The following is a 23,832-nucleotide window of genomic DNA, read 5'->3' as shown; positions in this document are numbered from 1 at the left end:
CAGTGAAAATCCACGGTTCTCTGTACCAATTTCGGTACCAGAGCAAAACACAAAAATATGCTGAAGAAAAAAAAAAAAACTTTGACTAAAAATAAAACCAATGCCATTCTTTACAATTGTGTTTAAAGTTTTTCTACAAGTAATATAATTATGAAAAACAGTAAACAAGTTTCACCCAAATTTAATTTGTCTTTTAATTAATGAAATTTAAACACATTTTATTTTTTGTAAATAAAGGGGATTTGCTATTAAAGATAAAATATGGAAGAAATATTGTGCGATTTTTATTTCTTTAAGAAGTTTTATTAATTTTCAACAGTAGTAGCAGTATCACATATATTCTACTGAATAATAGTAATATTTCTAGCACAATACCTTTATGTAAAAATGAACTTATTTTGACGGGGTGCCGTGAATACCTTTAAACTGACACTGGTTTTACCCAAATGAAACGGTAAAATGCTTGTGAAGTGACTCAGAACAGTTCTGGTGATGTTGTTAATGAATTTATGTCCTCATTGAGACAGCAGATGCTGAAATTACTGCAAGTGTCAAGCGCTTCGGTCTATGTGGTAAACGAACCATTAATTTACAGTTCACACAGAGACACTCAAAACATGCAGGAATCAGATTTCAACCAACTTTTGCGGCTTAACATTTACAGATCCTGCTCCATATGATTCCATAGATTTGATTTGATTAATTTATGCTAACTTTGACAAATTCCATGACTGTCCATATTAAAATATAAGTTTCTTTGTCATGACTGGATTTTGAGATTCCGTCCGCGTTTTCAGCTTCGCGGAAATCATAGCGCTGTATGCGTCAAGAACCAGGTTGACCGGGTCCTCTGTCCCATGGGTACTAAAAGAAACCTGGTACTGTGACATTTTCATTTTTTTTTTTGTGCGGGTCTTTTGACCACACTATTTTATTATTCATATAAAATAATAATAATAATAACCTGTTTTGGTTATATTAACTATTAATTGGAGGTCTCAAGACTGCGACTGACTAAATTTTGTGAGCTTTCGCACTGCCATAACCACTGTGTTGTTCAACGCATACAAGCTGGCATTTCTGTTGCATATGTGAAACATCGAAGGACAACTCTTTTGAACTGTGCAGCGTTTGAGTGTAGAGCCTGGGTTATACTCACCACGTCAGTAGGAGCACCAAAGTGCACTCTGCAAAAATGACGTGAATTTTGATGGTTTTCAGGCCAAAGTCAAATTATGCCACTGTGTGACACTGAAGACTGGAGTAATGATGCTGAAAATTCTACTTTGTCATTTAAAGAAATAAATACAATTGTAATTTATATATATAATAATGTTTTATACAAATAAATGCATTCTTGGTGAGCAAAAAAAACACACAAAAAAAAACACACACACAAAAAAAAGCAACAACATACCAACCCCAAATGTCAAGCTCAGTAATATCGGACCGGTCCTTACTATATACAGCGAATCATTTAGAGTATAATATGATCTTTGTCTTTTGATTTTTATTTTTTTTTGTATTCCGGCCCACCACAGTTTTTTCCTCGTGGTTCCATGTTGTTGGAGAAGGTATTGTATAACCTGAATCCCTGAGCTGGAGGCAGTGAGCAGGAATAAACTAAGAGCTGCACTAATGCTCTGTGTATGTGTTTGGAGCATAAGCTTGAATTAACTGGTATTGCCATAGTAACGGATGTCTCCTGGGTCCCAGTCTGATTGTCCTAAGACGGGGATTGAATGGCCTCTGTGCACTCCCAGGACCTGTGCAGGCTGGGGTCTCTGCAGCGGCTGGGCCACGGAGAGGCCAACTCTGGGCAGCCCACACTTCCTGAAGTCCAGCCTGATTGCCTCGATCTAATGAAGTCGGCAAGTTTAGGCAAATATTTTTAATAAAAATATATTACATTATGAGAGTGTTCATCCACGCAAAGACATTTCTCTCTCTCTTTTTTTTTTTTTAAATGACTGTTGGCTTGTTTGTTGTATCTCTCGCTCTTTGCCTGTCTCTCTCTTTACTCAACTTCCTCTGGCCTGGTTAGACTCCCTGCACTTGACTCTCTCCCTCTCTCGCTTTCTGTCTGTCTTTCTTTCACCCTCAGTCTCAGTAAGGCTCGGCAACATGCACGGATTGGATCACAGGAAATTTGACTGCACTGTGATGTCACAGGCTTGTCGCGTGCTGATTGGTGGGGGGATGGAGGCACAGCAATCGCTGTGGGCACAGGCAGGAGGCTTGGCAGAAGCTGTGAGACATGGTGGTGATGCCCCCAGGTCTTCTTGAGCTCCTCTTGGTTCTCTACCAGGTCCTGTGTGAGGTTCTGTCTCCCTGTTGGGTTTTTCTCTGAACCGGGAGGCCTCTGGTAGAACTTGCACTCTTTTAATAAGCATCAAAGAGGTGTGGTCCTAGTCTTACATGCATTCACACTGATAGATACAGTCAGACGCACATGGCTGAATGAATCTCAGATGGAGTGGAAGATTCAGGACTGTGAATGTCAGGGGTTCACAACCTTGTTTTGTCATCAACCATTTTTTTTTTGGGTTCCAAAGTTCTCAAGATCCCAATATCCCAGTCATATCGCCGAATTAAGCTGTACACTGGATCTCGCAGGCAGCCAATGACAATCACAAGAATAACAATCCATTTACTATGCAATCAATACATTTATGCTTTATTGCTTGTAGCTGTCCTTGTAAGTGAAAGTGTGGATCTGATCTAAACTATTTCTGTAGACAACAGAATATGATGATCCCCTTTTAAGAGACCTCTCTTCCTTAAATATATAAGTATATATCCGTAAAATAGAATAATATAGTTAGAAACCAGAGTGAAAAGGGGAACAAAATTTTCCTCAAAATTTTCCACAGATCCCCTAGCACTCTAAAATCCCAGTTTGAAGACCCGTTAAAGGTAATTTAGATCAATTCTTGGTCATCGTGCAAAAAACATCTGCTGAATCTTACGTTGCTCAAGTTGCTGCATTTTTAGGACTCTTGGTTATTGATGCTATATATTAACCAATTTTCTTTTATGTCCATGAAGGCCTGTGTTAAATAGAACATTTCAATTGCAACAGAAGCTACAAATTTTATATAAAACACATTTTTTAATATGTTTGCAATTGCATTGTCTCTTTGATCAATTTACTGCAATGTTGCTGAATAAAATAATTATTTTCTTTCAACCTTTTGAACGGTAGTGCAATTTAATAAGTGTAATCTAAACTCAAAAATTGTTATGTAGTATTATAATCTACTTCATATAGAGGTTTTAACATTTGTAAAACTTTGAATAATATTTTGAGACAGTACAACTGTTTAAAGGGGATAGTTCACCCAAAAATTTTCATCTTTTACACATCCTCATGTTCCAAACCTGTATGCATTTCTTTCTTCTGCTGAACAGTTCAAAAATATATTGAAAAATGCTGGTAACTAAACTGTTTCGCTTCCCATTGACTTCCATTGTATAGACCTAAAATATAATGGAAGTCGCTGAGAACCGAAACAGTTTGGTTGACAACAAGATCTTGTTTTGTGTTCAGCAGAAGAAAGAAAAGCATACAGGTTTGGAATCAATTATTGCCCTTTAAGTTCTCAAGAAAATTATACATTTTGATGTATTAGTAAACCGACTTCTCTCTGAAACAGGAACTGTTGGCTCACATGGCTGTGCTACCAAACACTGAATTTGCAAGCGTGTTTTTGCCAGACTTGATGTTCTGTTCCCCTCACCCCCCCTCCCCCCACCACCAAACCATGGGATTACTGTGGTAGCGTGTGTGTATGTGTATGCCGTCTGCTGTACACGGGGTGTAATCTGCCAGAGGTCCTGGCACACACGGGGTTAAGACCAGGCACCCCACCAAGCCTGAGGCCTGCGGGGGACGTCCCACAGAGCTGTAAGCCTGCACAGAGCCCACACGCCCTGGAGCAGGGCCAACAGCACACGCACAGAACACGAACACACACAAATACATCGGGAAAGCAGGGTTAACACGAGAAAGACAGAACTGAGAGAATTGGTAGGAGGGTCAATGGCTAAACTGGCTCTATGATAATAAAAGATTTAAAAAATCTATATATCTTAGAAATGTTATAGAAAATGTTTTAGCCGAATCACAAAGGTATCATGTTTTCCTCATGCCTTGAATACATGTGAGTGCAAATCTTACATTTATAAAACATATGTCAAATTCTCAAAAAAAATTCAAGAGGCTTTTTGACCTTGAAACACAGTCATGACATTCTGCAGGGGTGGTCTCTGACAGTTTCCTGTTTTTTTTTTTTTTTTGTCTTTCTGCATGTTGGTCGCAACACGACCTTGATTGTGGTAGACAATGTTTTTCAAACAATACTTGGCTTTCTTTTCAAGAATTGCATTTCTTTCTTTCGTTATTACACCCCTGACACTTTGCTAATGAGTTTTTGGAGTTTCGTTTTGAAACTCGAAATGAATTGAATTCCAAAGTAGTGGTTTACATGCCATGATAAAAGAGCTTTATTAAAATTGTGTAGTTGAATTGTATTCCTTCTTCATTTATCTATTTTTGAATGTCTATTTTAACAATAGAGACAAAAAAGTGTCATGTCTGTCTTGTTTGGTTTTAATGTTGTGTTTTTCCTGTGATCGTCCTGACATGGCATGTTATTTGGTGTCAGTCAAAAGTCGATGTTGAAGGTTATCTATGAGGTTGAGTTACAAACGCCATAGCTTTTCACAGTGTCAACGCCGTTGCTTTCAAATGTGTTGTTGTTGGGGAACTTGCCAAAAGGCAGCATCGCTCCTGTCATGTATCCCGGTGGAGAATGCTCTGTTTAGTCTCTGAAACAGTCCGGTAAGCCCCAGCAGGTGTGGGAGCGAGACAGGAGATGCTGCCTGTCGCTGACAGACTGTAGGTGTGTGAACACTAACGGTTGTTTCTTTTTCTCCGCACAGATTATGTTTACTTCGAAAACTCCTCCAGTAACCCACTGCTGATCAGGCGAATAGAGGAACTCAACAAGGTAAGTGACGAATGAGTGTGTGTGTGTGTGTGTGTGTGTGTGTGTTACCAAAAGCCAGTCGAACACTGCAAGATTGAAGCTGGTCACCCTTTAATGCTTTGTCTAAAACAAAAAGCCTGGACTGTACCAAAGCCACATTATTCTGTTAGTATACTAGTACACTTGTGAGCAGAGAGCGAGTGGAAAAATGTTTGTCATGAAAGAGAAGAAAGACTGGGGCTTTCAGACATCAAAATGAGTAGAAAAGGAAAAAGTAAGTTATCATAGAAGTGGTCCATACAGTTTGTGTGCTATATTCGAAATATTCTGAAGCCATTTGAGTTTTATTTGTTAACTATCACTTTCATTAATTTAAAGGAGAAATAAAATCTAATCAAATGTAAATATTAGATTATTATAATTATATAAAAAAAAACTTAAATTCATACTAGAAATGTTGTTTTGATAAGCTGAAAAAATTGAAATTAAATATAAATATAAAAATAACTTTGATAAAACATCAATTAAGTTCTTTTATGGTGATTTTTGCCGTTTTCAAAACTTGAGAGGTCCGAGTCCTCATTCACTTTTATTTGATTGAAATAAGTGGCCAGAATGTTCTTTCAGATTTCGCCTTTTGTGATGCCTTTTAATATGCAAAGGACGACAAGCTTCGGTATTGTAGTGAGTGTTTGGCAAAACCCAGCACCTAAATGACTGATCTTTTTTCTTACAGTTGTTCACACTTTTAAGCCTTTAGCATCCTCTAACGTCACACTGCACCCCCACTGTCTGCCCTCCTCATCCTCTCTTCATCACAAGACCCTCTCAAATCAGCCAGGAAGTGCAGAGGTGTTTAGGTCACGGTTATGATTTGATCCTCAATTTGCATATTGAGGCTTCCCCAGGAGCTGATAGGTCTAGAAGCTGTTGCTGTGACAACTCTATTTCCGTTTGCAGACGGCGAATGGGAATGTGGAGGCCAAGTGGTGTGTTTCTACCGACGCAGAGACATCTCTACAACGCTCATCACCCTCGCTGATAAACATGCACGTGAGTAGCGGTCAAACACTACTTTACCCACAATGCTTTGAGCTGAAATGTTGGAAGAGATAGGGCAGTGCAATAAACCAAAAATCGAGAAATGTATGTTGGTGACGATGATAAACACCGTTTCCTCAATATGGATTAATCTAACAGCTTATCACACAGCAGAAGTAAAGGCAACAATAGCTTGTCAGTGCATGTTGTCTAACAAAATGAAGTCTGCTTCTTCTGCCTGTGTCTGAGAATGAAAGGTGTGGTTTCGTATACTACACAAACTCACACTTGAAGCTTGCGGTGTTTTCTGCATCTGCTGTCTTAATATAGGAGTTCACATGAGCTTGATCTCCAGAGATGTTTTTAGAGTCACTTCACAAGCTTTTCATTATTTCATTTGAGAAAAACCACCTTTCGAAAAAAAAACACACACAAACTGAAAGATTTTCATGACAAACCGCTGAAATAAGTATTTGGTTTTACGTCAAGAAAGTATGACAGATATAATTTACTATTGCATACTAAATGTACTTCTCAAGGTAATAGTAATGTTATTTTATTGTATATATTATATAATCAAGAAATTATTTTTTAATCCGTTTTCATTTATACAGATCTTTTGAGCGGCATCTTATTTGACAAAAAAAAAAAAAAAAAGCACATTTATTGTAAATAGTTTTTATCTTATTAATTTCATTAGACTCAATTTCTGATGATGAATTTGTATTAAATCGTAACAGAATTTTGAAAAAAATAAAACATCAAAGGATGAATTTTTCATAATCAGATCTATAAAAATGCATTTACAAAATAGAGTGGGTTTTCATTTCATGCCGACTTGAACATTTAACTATTCTACTGAAATGTAATTATTAATTGGAAGTTTTGTTTGTGCCTTGCTGTCTACTACCTACATAAACAGCAACCCTCTACGGATGCATCCTAACTGAAATGGAACCTCATAACATCAAATGTGATTTTGGACAAAACATTTTTTTTTTTTTTTTTTTTTTTTTTAAAACCAAATTATTAGGCAGGATGATTCTCCTGCTAAATTTTTGGAGCCTTTGTGTTGGGAGTGTTTCTAGGCATCTGTCTTCCAGTTTGTTTGTAGTCCACAATGGCCACCCACAATCAGCTCACTGAACCTGAAATTTGTTTCCGGAGACATCTGCCTGGCGTCTGTTATCATACAGAGCTAGAATAAAGTCAGTTTATCCCAAGTGAACGTTCATTATATTTCAGAAGTTTGTTCTAGAATGCATCTCTTTTCAGTATTCAGTTTTGGGCACCTTGTAGTGAAAAATACATTTCTTTCTTTTTCTAAAAACATGAATTACCATCCCCACACATTTGAATTTTGTATTACAAGTTTCTGAGTGGAACCAAATATACATTGAAAAGTAATAGTTGGGGTTTGATTTGATCCATTTAGATTTTATTGGATAAAACGTATTAGGCTAGAATAGTATTGGTTGATATAGGTAAATATTTAATATATACATAATAATATATATAATATAATTTTTATGGTGGGTTTTTGATGTGATACATAAGACCAGTGATATTTATTAAATAGGGACAGTTTTATCTTTTATTTTAAAGTCTTTAAAATTCATGCAGTTAGGGCCCGAGCACCAATGGTTTCTCTGTTCATTCTACTACTACTTCTCTAAATTAAATCACATTTTTGAGGGCCTTAACATGCTCCAAAACTGATGAAACCTTGCATACGCATTAGAACTGGTGAAGATTTACATGTGATATGGGTTTCAGATTTGGGTGTGGGAAAATGGCTTGAAAGCGCCATCTGTAAAATGTCAACGAAGCGTTCCTCCCGCTACGTTTAATGTACATTTATGAAATTCAGCACATGCATGTAATGTCCCAATACCTACAAAAAGAAAAAAATCTCTTGCAGCGAAGTCCTAAACACAACAGGAAGTCAGCCATTTTGGATTTTTCCTCTATGATTTTTTGCTTTTCTTTTGCCATTTTCAGGCCTCGTACTTTAATAAGGTACTCCTACAGTTTTAATCGGATCATCTTTAAAATTGGTGTGTGTAATAATAAGGCCTTGCGATGCTAAAATGTGAAGATCTTGAGTTTTCCTTGAAGGGCGTATCCCTGGCACCCTGACACATTTTTATATTTTGCCTTGAAATATGTTGTGTGCAGTAACTCAGGCAAACATTGTCAAATCTGCCCCAAACTTCACACGTTTGATAAAAGTCCTGAACACATGCCCATCAGTGTTGTTTTTGGTAGCCAGTTTTAATTTTAGTTTTAGTCTAGTCTTTGTGTGAAGCTGATATTTTAGTTTTTATTAGTTTGTCACATTCATACTCTTTTTAGTCTATAGTCAAGTTTCAGTCAACTAAAAGTCTGAGCATTTTAGTCTTATTTTAGTCAGAATTATCCATGACTTTTTTAGTTTTAGTCGATGAAAACTGATGACATTTATTCTAGTTTTAGTCAATGAAATTGTATTTTATTCTCTCTTTAGTAATGCGTTTCTATTTAACCCAGTCAATATTCTGTAAGTGCGTAGTAGTATAGACAAAACCAAAATGATCTCTTAACCAAACCCATTTCACACAAGGTTATCTTATCATATTATTGTTACCTTATAGACTCAAGAATACATCCAATCCAGACACAGAAGACGCTCTTTGAATTTACAATATTTACTTTACCAACCAAACATGTTAGAAGTTCACACATCGGCGCCTTTCTCTGTGTCAGACTTAACTTTGTTGTCGTCTTCTAAATAATGCAGCGAGTGGGGCTTGAGGAAGTGACGTCGCCCGAGTCTGCGCAGTGCGACCTGATGCAGCCCCTGAAGTGAGACAAAGGAAAAAGAAATACTGCAAAATAATAATAATAATAACATGACTAAATGAGACAAAATAACGTTATAACAATGTGTCTCGAAATTTTAGCATAGTTTTTATTTTGTAAACCACATTTAGTCTCGTTTTTATTCGTCAACAATATGGCATTATACATTTATAGTCATTGTCACATGACCAGGATTTACGTTGCATCTCGCCTCGCTTTCGTCACATGATAGAGGTTCGTTGATGACGATATTTATTCATAATCTTTGTCGCGTAAGCAACACTAATGCCCATATTCAGTTATAGTCATAGCCCCACCTACTGTCAACTGGAAGTGACATGTTTAACAATGTTATGGACTCCTAGTACCATATTAAAAAGCATCAGCAAGTGTTAAATAGGCTAGCAACACTTAGCTAAGTGCTATTAATACAATGAAACAGGAAGTTGCTTTAACTCAGGCATGCAATGTCCAATCTACCCCAAACTAAACTGTTTGGTAAGAGTCCTGGCCTAAAGACATCTACATGCCAATATTCAGTTAAAGTCATAGCACCACCTACTGTCAACAGGAAGTGACATGTATTAGCAACACACTAAAATAAGTAATAGAGTGCTAAACATGCTAGGAACACTTACTGAGTGCTAAAGCATGCTATTAATGCCATGAAATGGGAAGTTGTTTTAACTCAGTCATGCAATGTCCAATCTGCCCCAAACTTAACATGTTTGGTAAGAACCCTGGCCTGAAGATATCTACATGCCCATATTCAGTTATAGTCATAGCCCCACCTACTGGCAACAGGAAGTGAACTGTTTAACACGGAGATACACTATTAACAACATAGTACAATATTTTTTTGTGTGGTAAACACTATGTGGTAAACATGCTAGAATCATTCTAGCAACTCTTGCTAAGTGATAAAGCATGCTATAAATGCCATGAAACGGGAAATTGTTATAACTCAGACGTCCAGTCTGCCCCAAACTCCACATGATGAATAAACCTGAACACATCTAAAGGTCAATATTCAGTTATAATCAAAGCACCACCTGCTGCCAACAGGATATGTCATGTTTTACAGTGACACTAGCTCAAACATTTGGATGTCGTTGAGTGGTAAGTCATTTTGATAGCAGGCTGATTTTGATCTCACACTCATGTTTGCTTCTCTGCATTTGCACATTAACAGAACACCACAGGTGCTGATTGTGCACCTTAACTTATTTTATTCTAGAGAGTCTCTTTATAATCTTAATTTAACGTTTTACCACATTTGTTGTCACTTTCTCATTCAGATGCATTATGCAGAACAACTTTAATGCTTTCGTTTTTGGTTCTGTGTCTTTGGTTTAAGGCTACAGTGTCATTTGTTCACCTTCATATCGTTCCAGACTTGTATGTTTGTTTTTGTTGTGAGGAACAGATATATAGATATTTAGCAGAAAGTTCTTGCTGCTCCTTATAATGAAGCATATAGTTTTCCAAATCATGAAAGTGAATGACCAAACTTGCCAAAAAATGGCATAAAAGGGTCCCTTATGATGTCAAATATATTTATTGCATATCGTGACTGATTGTCATTGGCATCAAACCTGGTTTAGTGCTGTTTTTTTTTTTCTTTTTTAATTTACATCCCTAGCTCTCATTCGTTTACTTTATATGAAAAAAGAGCAACCTTGACATTCTTCAGAATACCCTTATTTTTGTGTTCGATGGAAGGAGGTGGGTTTGGAAAGACATGAGGATGAGTAAATGAGTAAAGGAGTGAACTAATCCTTTAAATCTTGTTAAAGGTTCAGGAAAAAAAGCTGCAAGATATTTGTGTCATCCATTATGCAATGTTCAGATGAGTGACAGCCCTTAAAACGCCCTCCTCTCTTGAATGAACTGTAGTTGTGAGTCTGTTAAAAGTGAATCTGTTCCTGCTGTGAACAAAACCTTCCTCCAAAATGGCTGCTGTAGAGATTTATCATCAGGTATCTGAGTAGTTTGTGAGTACGGGGGTTAGACACGGTGCTTATGCGTATAAAAGAGATTTCGGCTTCAGTCTGCAACACACAAGTCTGATTCTGATGCCGTGAAGCCTATTTGTTTATATAGACCACACAGATGCAGTCAAGAGGAACTCTGTCTATGCGTGTGTGTGTGCGTGTGTGTGTGTGTGTGTGTTATGGATCTCTCCTCAATGCCAGCAGCATCTCCGTGGACCTTCAGACATTTGCAATATGTGAAAAATGCATGGCAGGAATGGTTGTTCACCACATGGGTGTGGGCTACATCCTGTCTCTGCCCTTGGAAAAGGGAAAGAGAGTTGAAGAATGAGTGGAAGAGTGGAAGGAAAAAGAAGAGTGACAGAGTAGAGGGAGAATGAGGGGAAAGTCTAACCAGTGAGGAAGATAGAAGACCCAAGTTCAGTGTTGGCTCATGTGCCTTCATACAAGAGCTAGAATCAGCGCTGTGACCCATTGTGCATTATTACTGCTTCATTCATTCATTCATTCATTCATTCATTCATTCATTCATTCATTCATTTTTTTTTCCTTTTTATCTATTTTCTTATTTTTTTTTGTTCTTTCTTTCATGCATTTATTTTTTCCTTTCTTTTTTTTATCCATTTTTATTTATTAGTAATTCATTTATTGTTATTTTTATTTTTCCCTTTTAGTTCTGTTCTTTTTCTTCCTTTTTTTCTTTAATTTTTATCTTTTTTCGGTAATTTATTATCTTTGGTTATTATTCTTTTACTTCTGTTCTTTTTATATTACCAAATTTATACTTTCCTTCCTTCCTTTCTTTTATTCATGCATTTGTTAATTTATTTATTTCTCTTTATTACTTTTTGGCAAACTATTTATTCTTTTTATTATATATTCTTTTTATTTTAGATCTCTTTTCCTTTTTTATTTGTATTTATTCTCTATTTTTCTTCAAATTTTATTTCCTTTTATTAATGTATTTTCTATTTTCTTTTTAGTCATTTATTTTTTTTCTCATTTATTTCTTAATTATATCTTTCGTTTTTATTTATTTTCTTTCTAAGTTCTTTACGGGCAAGTAAAGACTTTCTCCAGAAATGGTAGAAATCTTCTTTTTAGTGCTCTTTGACCCTCGGTGTAACCCAGCAGAGCTTGTGATGTGTAAACTCGACTCCCAGTGTTGGAGGAGTCAGCAGCGTGCGGGTGCTGTGACTCACAGATGAAATATTTTGCTCTCTGTGATGCTGGCTCCGCCTCGCTGGGGCCCTGAGAGCATGAGGCAGTGAGGCGCCGTGTGTGACGAGAGAGAGACCTGGCCCTGCTGTGAACTACTCACTGGAATCACCTCATTCGTCGGCCTCAGCCGCTCCACTTCTTTGTGCTTTCTGCTCAACCTCTCAGTGTTGAGCACAACCGCTTTGAGTCATGGCTGTCCTAGCGAGCTATGTCTGTGTGTTTCACATTTCTTCCTGAATTAGAAGGGCACAAGGGTTGGAAAACAAACAAGGGTTGGAAAAAGGCTCTGGAATTCAACTCCATATCTTCTCATGTCGTTCTCAAAAAAAGGTTGCGTGTGGTGTGGGTTAATATGAACGCAAGGGACATACAAAGCGAAAATGTGTGTGTTTCTGGCCACAGCTTCTTGGATGGAGGCTTTGGAGCATGGTTATGGCTGTGCCTATTGTATTTAGTGTCTGTGCATGTGAGGGGGGAATAAAAATATACCTTTTTATTGTTGTTTTGACAACTTTGATAATTTGGCAGTGGATTTCTAGTTCCCACATGCTTTTCGTAGGACTCTATAGTGACTTTAGATATCATTTATGCGTTTTTTAATAAAGGAAAATACATTTGAGTGTTTAATGCTGTTATATTTAACAGCTTGTGGTTAGGTTGTGGGTGGCTTCGTGAGAGTACTCTACATTAACCATATGAGCAATGACTGTGCTAATGCCAGTGCCAACTAATATTTTACTTGTTCATTAAATGTAGATGCTAAAAAGTTCCAATGACCATTTGCTATGCTAACTGTTCATTTCAATTCAAATAAATACGATTAATTGGACTCGATTATGTTAGAAATTAGTAACAACTTTTTAAAATAATTTGCTTAATTTGTGTTTATGCTACAAATTAAGTTAATCTAACTCGTCATTTTTTGGTTTAACGTAATTTCACGAGAGGTTTTCATAACTCGAGTTTTGTTGTTGTTCAGCCAAAACATTCGTTTTTTAGAGTGCGCATATTTTGTGTTTCTGTGTCCCCAGCATCAGTGACACATTTGAAATGGTTTAAAATGTAATTTAAACCATCTAATCTTTCTTCTAAAATTCATTTCAGACTGCAACTTCTCACATCTTGTTAAGATTTCTTTTGCAGTGGTGGTAGATTGAGTAGTGCTGCAGTGCCACCGCTGAATAGTGCTGCAGAAAACACTGTCAGAGCGTTTTAGTACAGCATTCTGTCTATATTAGTGCAAGGATACAAAAAAGAAAAAAATGTTGAAGAACAATTAACATAATCCAATGTCAGGAAAATACTTTTTAATGAAGACAACAGAATAAGAACAGTTTGAAGATTCCCGACCCTACCTCGGGTTATTTGTCCTTAGCTGTTTTCCCCTACACAATTTGTGCCATGGACATGAATCATTTGGTTTGTTGAAGAGATATGTGTTATTACTTTTTGGATATACAACAACAAAAATCATCTGTCACATGATAAAACCATTAAAAAGTAGATTTACAGAGAGTCTTATCTAGAGACCAGATTATCATAGACATATGAGAGTGGACTCTTTCTACTTGAACCAGAAAGAAACTGTCAAGAACCATCCACAACACCCTGTAGCTTCATAGTGAGTTTTGCATGGACAAGCATTTCCATTTTGTTCAAAAAATGTGCAAATCTAGTTTAGTCCTTCTGATTAGAACCCAACAAATCTTCACATTTAAACCTCACGAGTTTCATGATCAGCAGATGAATACAGACGTTCAAGAACCGCTAACAGAACCAAACACGTTAAATCATTCGAAAATGAAGAAGATGTGAATAAAAACGGTTTTCCATTCTCAGACCGATTTCCTCTTCTCTTCTTCCCCTCCGCCTGGTAAGGTGATTCATTCATCAATAATTGATAATTGGTTAAGACAGGTGAAATGGAAAGGTAATTTGTTGAGTATAGGCAGGATGCAGGGCCAAATGGTTGGCTTTTTTCCCTCTCTCTTTCTCAAAACTACAACTAGAGTTTACTACTGAGTTCAGCTCCTCTCTTCTCGACGGCTCTCAAGGACGCGGCAGGCTGCTCATAGCCACAGGGCTGTTCCTCTCTCTCTTGCCCTGTATATTTTGCGTCATCTTCTCCCGTTCAGTCTCTGTTTCAGGGTCCATCTCTATCCCTCGCTCCGCATGGATCTCAGCAGGGGGTGTTGATGCTCCACGTACGGCTGTAATGTGCAGCTCTTGTAAAGTGACCACTCGCTCGTGTTTACTGTAGGTTCAGATTTCTTCAGAGCAAGATAAAACCAGATAGCTTGTGACAGGCGGACGTGTGCTAAATGTTGGAGCGTGTGGTGAAGAGGAGGGAATACTTATTGATTTCAGACAAACATCTTGTTTTTTTAAATCTCTTGTTTCTTTTTGTTCTGCTGCCTTAACCTCCATCTCCATCTGTCTCTCTCTCTTTCACTAATGAAACTCCAAATGAATTGAAGCACGCTCACTGGTTTCTCTCTCTCCGTCCCTCCCTCTCTCTCTCCCGACTCTCCCACTTATCATTCTCTGCCGCACTCTGCCTCCTACAGCACATATATGTGGGGTTTGTCAAGACAGGCTTGTTTTTTTTTTTTATTAAAAATAAATAAATGCATAAATGATTTTTAGTATCATATTTAATTCATCATGCTTTTGTGGTCCATAGAGAATGATATAGTGAGAATATGGATCTCTCACTCAAGGATTTTGTTTAAGAAAAGTATGAACTATCACTCAGATGACAGAAGGCATGCAGTGGGTTGTGTACAACAGGTTTTTCAGCAAGGGTTTAATCATGTTGTTAATATAGAGGCCTTTGCATATCAAATATGAGACATTAGACTATACAGGGTTAAATGCCCCAAGGTTTTACTTGTTTGTTGTAAGTTGCTGTGAATAGAAAAAAATAGATGGGTAGATGCATGTTTGTCAGTCAAAGGAAGACATCATATTGAATTATATTGAATATTGAATTTAGTGGATCAGAATTATGCTGTGAGGGATACATTTACAGGCTGTACAAAGACCAAAGACATGCGCTGTATTAAAGTCCTAAATCATTGGTTCTCAAATCAGGAGGTTGGGGGCCACTAGGACCTCAGCGTACTTCCAAGTGGCCTCAAAATGATTAAAATTAGAAAAAACCACAAAAAAGAAAAGATCATTAGTATTTTATTCACCGTTTAATTTTTCTTTACTTTAGAAGAACCAGAGATCCCACTGTCTTGTTGTGAATAAATATTAGGCATTTTGATGAACAATTTTATAGTTATGTCAAGCTCTAAAATACTTTATTAGGCAAATCTGTATCCATTAAATCATGAAGTCATGGAAATTAATTGATTAAAAAGAGTGAGAAGTGAACCATTCAGATCTTGTAGTATCTATTTTTCAAATTACAGTTAAACAAGTTGCGAACCACGGTCCTAGATCACATAATTTTCAAAACTCATTACTTTAGTATGCAAAAACTACAATGTTTTTTTTCTTTTTGGAAAAAGGTCTATTGCTGTGATTACGAAGTGGATTTTAGTGTGCTGCTAATTTGCTATGCAGCTTTTAGGGTTGTCTTTTTTTTTTTTTTTAATACCTGGCTTCTTATGTGATCAAGTCAGATCTCATCATGATCACAGAAAGGACAAGTTCGTTGCAGGTGTAAAGTGGCCTAAAATATCTTGATCGCTAGATATGTCTTACATGGTTCCTCCTTTCATGTAGTTTACATGGGTTTTTCTCCTCAACCAACCTTGTGATTTGGGGTTACATTCATGTCTGTGACAACTAGTACAGTGTGAGTTACAAACCGAAGTGCAATACTTTTAGACAGGTTGTAATCTATGACCTTCAGTGTGATCAAAAGTAATTGTGAATGTGATAGCCTTAGGGGTAGTTCATACATAAGGCATTGTGTTTAAAATTGCAAGGCACGGCAAAGAAAAGAAAAGGTCTCCAAGCACATTTAAAGTTGAAATTTTAACTTGAGCACCACATTTTTAGAACAAAATCACAAGTGCAATGGTCAAAAGGATATTTACATAAAAATAATGAAAAAGCAGTTGTGTGAAATGCAGAAGTTCTATAATGAAATGCATGAAATCTGCAGTATGTGTATGCTCCTTTAGCATTAGCTTGCTAAATAGTGATTGACTGACATTGGTTTTTAAAATTTCATTAGAAATTTTAAATGGAATATGTTCTGACTGGATGGGATATTGTTTATATACCATATTGCATTACATCATGACACATATGATATGAAATGACAAAAAATTGCTTAAAGGTGATGTACGCAATTTTAGTTTTTTCTGTACTAAATTTACAACCTCACATACTTATTTCTCTGAAAAACAATCCCACAGCCAGTTATTCCACTTTGAAATGTGGGTTCCATTGTCCAATGTCTGTTTTTGTTTTGTTGACTATTCCTATTTTATGATCCTCAATCTGGCAACCCACGTGCGTGGCAGGTCTGAGGAGGAGGGGGCAGGAAACACAGCTCTCTCCAGTATTTTGAATTTGGACCATAGTACCCATTTCAACCACTAGCTGTCAAGGTTTCACACTGCACCTTTAAATTGCACGAAAGATATATTATTTTGGGTAATTATTGTGTTAGATCATTCAGAAATAAATGAAAACTGATAATGTTCCAGTAGGTGCAAATGTCACATGGGAGAACTTAGAGTCAATAGATTTGTGGCTTCAATGCAATTTATAATTTTCATGTTATGGCCAATATTAAAAAATGCTTACTACTTTTAAACATTCTGGTGCATATGTAACTATGAAAATCAGCCAATTAGCATTAACATACAGCATCACCTCTGTAATAGTATTAAAAAGGACAAATTAAGGTTGTTTATCTTTTCCCCTTGCCTTTTAGGAGAAATGGAAGAGGAGATGGAGAACCCTGAAATGGTGGATCTCCCAGAGAAACAGAAGCATCAGCTGAGACACAGAGAGCTCTTCCTCTCCAGACAGCTGGAGTCTCTGCCCGCGACACACATCAGGTAACCTACAAAAAGCTTTGTGGATATTGAGGATATGCTTCATTCTGCGGCGCTCTCTCTAACAGCCAACTGGACTCTCTCTCATTAGCGTCTGCGTGTGAGTCACACATCTCACACACATACTGGCTCCCTTCAGTCTTTTTCATGTTCTGGCCTAATGGAGTCCCCAGCACAGGAGAGTTTTAACCTCTCGTTCATTCACGCTGCTCTCTCATCGCTACGAATTCAGCGGAGAGTAATTGAAAATTGAGTCAATCTTGTTTTTGCTCAAGGGCTTGTATTTTCGTCAAGTCATCTGTATATGTGAATAGAACCATTAAATGAGGATCATGCCCACTTTCTATTTTGGAAGTTGCTGTGAAGTCGTTGTTCTCAGGAAAGCAGCCATTCTGCATAAGGCTGCCCTTTAAACCACCACATCCGCTCGTGTCCTACTTACAAACCGGAGTTGCTGGCCAGGTCACGTCTGCCTCGTGAACATGTAAATCATCTTTTGTGTTTGCGGAGAAATTCGGACCCAAGGGTGGAGTGAGCTTGACATTAATTCTTTCTTTCGGTGATGGAAGGTGGACGGCGAGCATCATCTGTCTCTGGGGTTGAAACAGTGACTCAGTTTTTAAATATGGTTGATTGATAATTTCCTTCGGTTTTATTTATTTGCAGTGACCTTAAAACATGGACGGGGTACTGGCAGTGAACACCAAAAAAAGGATTATGTTTGGAAACCCCTTTATATATAAATACAGATAATAGTCTTTAAATGTTTTTAAAATGTAAGTGGCATTAAACAACACAACTGAGTTAAGTTAGAATTCAGGATTTGCTCAAATCTCATGTGAGGGCTTTGGCTACAATGCCAAAAACATTACTTATTCAGCATTTTAGTTTTGTTTTTTAGGTAAATATCGAATTAACCTTAAAGCAAGATACATTTAATTTGGGGAAAAAACTGTATTAAGTCTGTTTGTTAGAAAATAAACTTAATTCAAATGGAAATATAAGTTTATTTTATTTGTCAGTTGATCTTGCTCAAAGGAAATATTTTGAAATTCTTACTTGAAAATAATTTGAATAAAAAAGATTTTTGCAGTGTAGCATTTTTTAAAAATTATATTCTTGCCCGTTTTACCACAATTTATATTGATATGATTCTGGAAAGATGAAGGATATTTACGCCAGCTGTTATGTTTGCATGTAACTTTGTTGGTTTTATGTTCTCTAGATCTTTTTAAGCTCTGGGATCTGTCAGGAGTTGTAATTCATGCAAACTTGGTCATTTAAAGTACAAATAAAATTTTAATTATAAGCAAATTCTATGCATTATAAGCAAATATCTTAATATCTTGTGGACCAGGTTTTTTTATTTCAACTTTTTCAAACTTTATACATATTATGACCTTTGAGTGGTGTACTTTCAAAAAAGAACATGCCATTGTCTTGATTGAAGACAAATCCTTGTTAATCAGACTAGATTTATTTTTATTTTTTTTAAATAACCTTTACTTGCAAAACTAAGCTCAGCTGAAGCCTGTTAGATAAGCTGCTGTGAACCAATGCACCGGTTTAACTCCAACCAGCAAGGAAGTATCAGTTTTCTGACATTTGGCTTCCAATATATTCAATAGGTTTTTACATTCTAAATTGTGAGATACATTTTTAAATGGAATGATATAACAAATGTCAGACTACATGCATGATCATTTCCCTCTAATATGGTCATTTCTAAACCACAGCCAAACACAGCTTCTGTCAAGCAGTACTGTGAATGATGTGAAGTGATTCAGATCTATTTAATGTTATATAAGGTTATGTGATTCAATCCACTGATAAATCTGCTTGTTTGTGTGTGTTTTTTCAGGGGGAAATGCTGTGTTACACTTCTGAATGAGACAGAAGCCCTCAAGTCGTATTTAGACCGAGAGGTGAGTGCCACCGATTTGTTTCTACGCATGTGCAAATGCTTTCGATTGCATGAATTTACTTGCACTCTTCACAGTATGCCTGCAAGAGGGAAATGTTTATCTGATGTGTGTGTTTATGAGAGCTGGTTTTGAGTCCCGATCCAGATGAATAATTCAGTGTGTTGACCCACTATGTTCCTCCTCATATTTAGTAATGAGGAGACTGGAGACTTAACGAGTCAAGCCAGTCCACTAATATCTCAAACACTGGTTCATTTGTCTGTGTTTATATTAAAGGGCAGGAACATACTTTACCTGTGCATGTATGCATAAGTTTGGTCAATGCATTACAAGTGTGCTGTACTTGGGTGTGCATTCCTGTCTTTGATGCAACGATGCAGAAAATTAAGCTTTGCATTTGTTTACTTACTTTTTTTTGGCCTTAAAAGGTGTCTCTTGGTTTTGCAGGATGCTTTTTTCTATTCGCTGGTATATGACCCTCAGCAGAAGACTCTGCTGGCTGATAAGGGAGAGATCAGAGTGGGAAATAAGTACCAGGCTGACATCACTGACCTCCTCAAAGAGGGTGAGACGTCTCTTCGACTTACTGAGTTAGACATGGTCACAGCTCTGAGCTCTTCAGATGAGACCATTTACCCACCACATATTAAACAGCTGTTTTCTCATCTTGCATCTCTCCTTAAAGTAACATCGAACAAAAATCTTGAGCAGCACAACCGTTTTCAACATTGATAATAGGTAATGTTTTGTGAATGGCAAATCAGCACATAAGCATGATTTCTGAAGAATCATGTGATGGCTGCAGAAAATGTAGCTTTAAAAAAAAATACTTCTAAATAGTAGTAATGTTTTAGTTTTACTGTTTTTTTCCATAATATTGCTTCATTTTTAATCAAATAAATGCAGCTTATTTAAGCCTTTTTGAGACTTCTTTAAAAAAATCATAATTATTCAACACTTTCCTATATTGGTGGTTTTATTGATTTGTTTTAAATGATAAAATAACTTTGTTTAATGCAAACAAGTATGTTTTAAAATATACTGGACGCTGATTACTATCTAGAGATATTGAATAGGAACTGGAGCTTTCAAGCTTTGCAAATTATTCGGATCATTGATAAACCAAGCTTGCTTTTCCCCAAAGCATCATAAACATAAATAGATAATAGAAACCATTGCCTCCCATTGCTTTTTAGAAAACACAGCATAGATTGGTGTCATTTGTTTAGAGCAGTTTGTGTGAACTGAATCAGCTGATTCATTAAAAAGATCCAAGTCAAATCACCCAAATCAATCACAGATAGAGGAATATTGTTTCACTTGTAAATGTATCACATTATGAAAGGAAAATGCCATTTTATGATGAGAGTTTACATGATTTGACAATATTTTCTGTATGTAGAATAGACTCAAAAATAAACTGAATTAGAAGAATGTTATCCGTTAAAAAGCAGGAGAAGAGGGTAAATACTTGTTACTTGGCCAAGCATGGCATCATGAATTCAAAATGGACAATTCTTATTTTTATATGAAATATTGCAGTGTTTATTATAAATGATTTATCTGTATAAGTCATTATTTTTTTATTTATGCACCCTTATAATCTTTACTAAAAGTATCGACATGCCCTCTCCTCGCAGTGACGTCAGTTTATGACGTTTGAACTGCATCGTAACCTGTCACAATAGAGATTTGCAATTTGTGATTTCATACAGACTTAAATACCCGATTGAGGTAATCTCAAAATGCCAGATAGCACCCAGTTAAACATCTTGGTCATTATATTGATGTAGTTACACTATAGTTATACTAACTGTAAGAACTAAATAAAGTTCACATCAGGTGAAAGCTGGCTTCAGGAAGAAAGCGAAACATCACGTGTAGTGATTGTGATCTGTGGGTGTTGGTTTGTCAGGAGAGGAGGATGGTCGGGAGCTGGAGAAACTGGAGGAGAAGGTGTGGGATCCCAGCAACCCCCTCACCGAGAAACAGATCGACCAGTTCCTCGTCGTGGCTCGGTAAGATTCTGCAGCAGGAACAGATTTGCTCTATTTTTCCTGTGTCAGACTGTCGTGAACATATCACTGAGTTTAAAAGACAATAAACAACAAAAACCTCCACTATGAAATTCTGAAGATGCCTCCCAAATAATATATATATATTAGTACTATTCTTTACCCGGTTATTTAAAACTGTATATTTCGATCTCTCTCACTCATTCTCTTTCACTTTTTTCCCCCTCTCTTTCTCAACTTCCCCCACGCCCCTCCCCTGCAGGTCTGTGGGTACGTTTGCGCGGGCTCTAGACTGCAGCAGTTCAGTTCGGCAGCCCAGTCTGCACATGAGCGCTGCGGCAGCCTCCAGAGACATCACACTGGTACAGCACATCTCACACTCGCGCACGCTCCACACGCTGCTGGAAGACTTCACACTGTAGTAAAGCTCAGCAGCTTCATACTAATTAATGGCAGTCCAATTCTGATGGCCGCCAATGTTACAGATTTTCTGTTCTTTATAGTGACTCAAACATCTGATGTTGTATTATAGCCAGATAATATTACAATACTTCACAATGCATTACATTACAATAGATTGTGACATTTAATCCTGTCAACAGAGGCATAATAAATGTTTTTTTCTCATCTTATTCTAAAATGTTGAATACAGCCTAGCTAATACGATGGATAATCCTGAACATCCGTGATGCTTTTTCATTATTATATCATTATTTTTCATCATCATCTTTTCTCATCTTATCTTTGGCATTGCATGTTATTTAGCTTTGTCTGATAACCTGTATAGACAAACTGGAATATAATACACTAAAACAGAAAATGCCAACAGTAAAAAAAAAAAAGAAAAAAAAAAAAAAAATATATATATTTATATTATATTATATTATATTTATTATTAATATTATATTTTTTAACAGAAATGATTCATATCTGATAGTAGAATAATTGATTTGGAGAAGCAATGTGTGCAGGATATGATCTAGTTTTAGTCAGATTTAGTGTAAATGTGGACAATTAAAGGATGATAGAATATATTGATGGGAAAGAGACCGTATGGAAGCACATTGCATTAAAATGCAAATGCAATTACAGATTCAGTTTGTATCCATGAACTAGTGCAGAGAGCGAAAGGCCATTTAAACCAACATCTTGTGTGATACATTAAAAAAAGGAGTCGCCTTTTCCTTTTAGAAATGGAAAATAAACCTTTTGTCCTTTTGTTGTGTAAGCACAGATGTGTTTATATCAGCCGAAAGTCAATTTAAGATTTAGTTTAATTAGTTTGTAGTATCCTGTCAAAGTAGTCAACAAAAATATCTACTCGGTTTGTAATAGTTTATTTAAAGTCAGAATTGTATTAAACAACATAGACTGAATAATTAAATGAATAATTGAACTGTTTTGAAGTTCAGTCAATATATTTTTTTTAATTATTGGAGTCTAAATATTATTTCATTAACACCTGTTTAAGGAAAAACGAGGCATTGTTGTGTTTTAGATATCATATTCTATTAATTAAATGTATAGTTATTTCACATAAAGGCTACTTTAAAAATTTGCATTTTTGGTTTTACTATCAATCTTAGTGTGTCCGATTTCCATTTTGCTTAAAGGTAATGTGTGCCAAAGTTCAACAATGCCATTGGCCAGTCAAACTCATGCCATTTTTTGAGCTAGTGTTTCTGTCAGGATGCTCAAACTCATAATATGAGTGGCAAAATGTGATTAGAATTTAAAGTGCACAGTGATCATCTCAAATAATCCCCACTGGGCGATTATGTAATAATTGCGACAGGCCTATTGCCAGCTCAGTGTTCAGTCTCAGCATATACGCTGTACGAGAAGAACATCAGAGCATGCTTTCCACTCTCCAGCCACCCAACTCTGCCCGTTGTGTACAAAAAATGAAGGAAAGATGCCAGAGGGCAATATCTCCATGCATAAACATACACAAGCTGCCCACACAATTCCTCTTCATCTAGTGTCAATGTTGTTCCCAGGATTGAGCAATTCAGATTTTCTGCTGAAAACAATTTGGATGTTTGGATGACGAATCTTGAATTCGAGCCGTCGTTCATGATGTTTTCTTAAGTCAAATTTTTGATTTTCAGTTTCATGCCATGGACACGTTGCATAAGAACGGCTATGACATGACGCGGGCCATCGCGGCACTCGTACCCAGGGTGGGCCGGTGCTCTGCCGGATGAAATGGAGGAATGGAGCGCATCCGAAGCCAACCTGTTCGAGGAAGCGCTGGAGAAATACGGCAAAGACTTCACTGATATCCAGCAAGACTTTGTAAGTTCATCCCAAGCGGTGTTTGCACAAGCAGAAGGGTGATCAGGCTGAATTTCTCTTATTTGTACTAAAGCATAGCATGGCTTTGAAAAGATTTGAACAGCATATGCTAAGGTAATTGTGGCAGTAATGACTGATAAACTGCCTTTGTTTAGGGACAGAGAGTGTGCCAAGTGTGTGTTTGACTCTGCCATCTGGTGCTTGATGGTGTATGTGCAGCACTGAGTGTTTCGGCTCTGGGTTTCAGTCAGAAATCTGTACTTAGAGAAACAGGGAGGAGCCAGGCATGGAAAATGGGCACACCCTAAAGAAGTGAAGCAGCTTATTCAGGGACACAAAGGATGGGAAATGGAGGTTTGCCATCACAAACAGACTTCCTTAGAAAAAAAAGATTTGTTTCACCAAAAATGAAAACTCAAATCATTTACACACCCATTTGATGTTGCTTTTTCAATCTATATGATTGCCTTCTGTGAAGCAAA

The 23,832-nt window shown here is 36.8% G+C and overlaps 1 pseudogene; it reads left to right on the top strand.

Moving 5' to 3' along the window:
• Positions 1 to 23,500, top strand: part of LOC113070947 (metastasis-associated protein MTA1-like) — a 30,729-nt pseudogene extending 7,229 nt beyond the window's left edge.
• Positions 23,501 to 23,832: the final 332 nt, after the last annotated feature.

The sequence above is a fragment of the Carassius auratus genome, unplaced genomic scaffold, assembly GCF_003368295.1.
Source record: "Carassius auratus strain Wakin unplaced genomic scaffold, ASM336829v1 scaf_tig00005430, whole genome shotgun sequence".
NCBI classification, from domain to species: Eukaryota; Metazoa; Chordata; class Actinopteri; order Cypriniformes; family Cyprinidae; genus Carassius; species Carassius auratus.
This window is presented reverse-complemented; position numbering and strand designations above follow the sequence as displayed.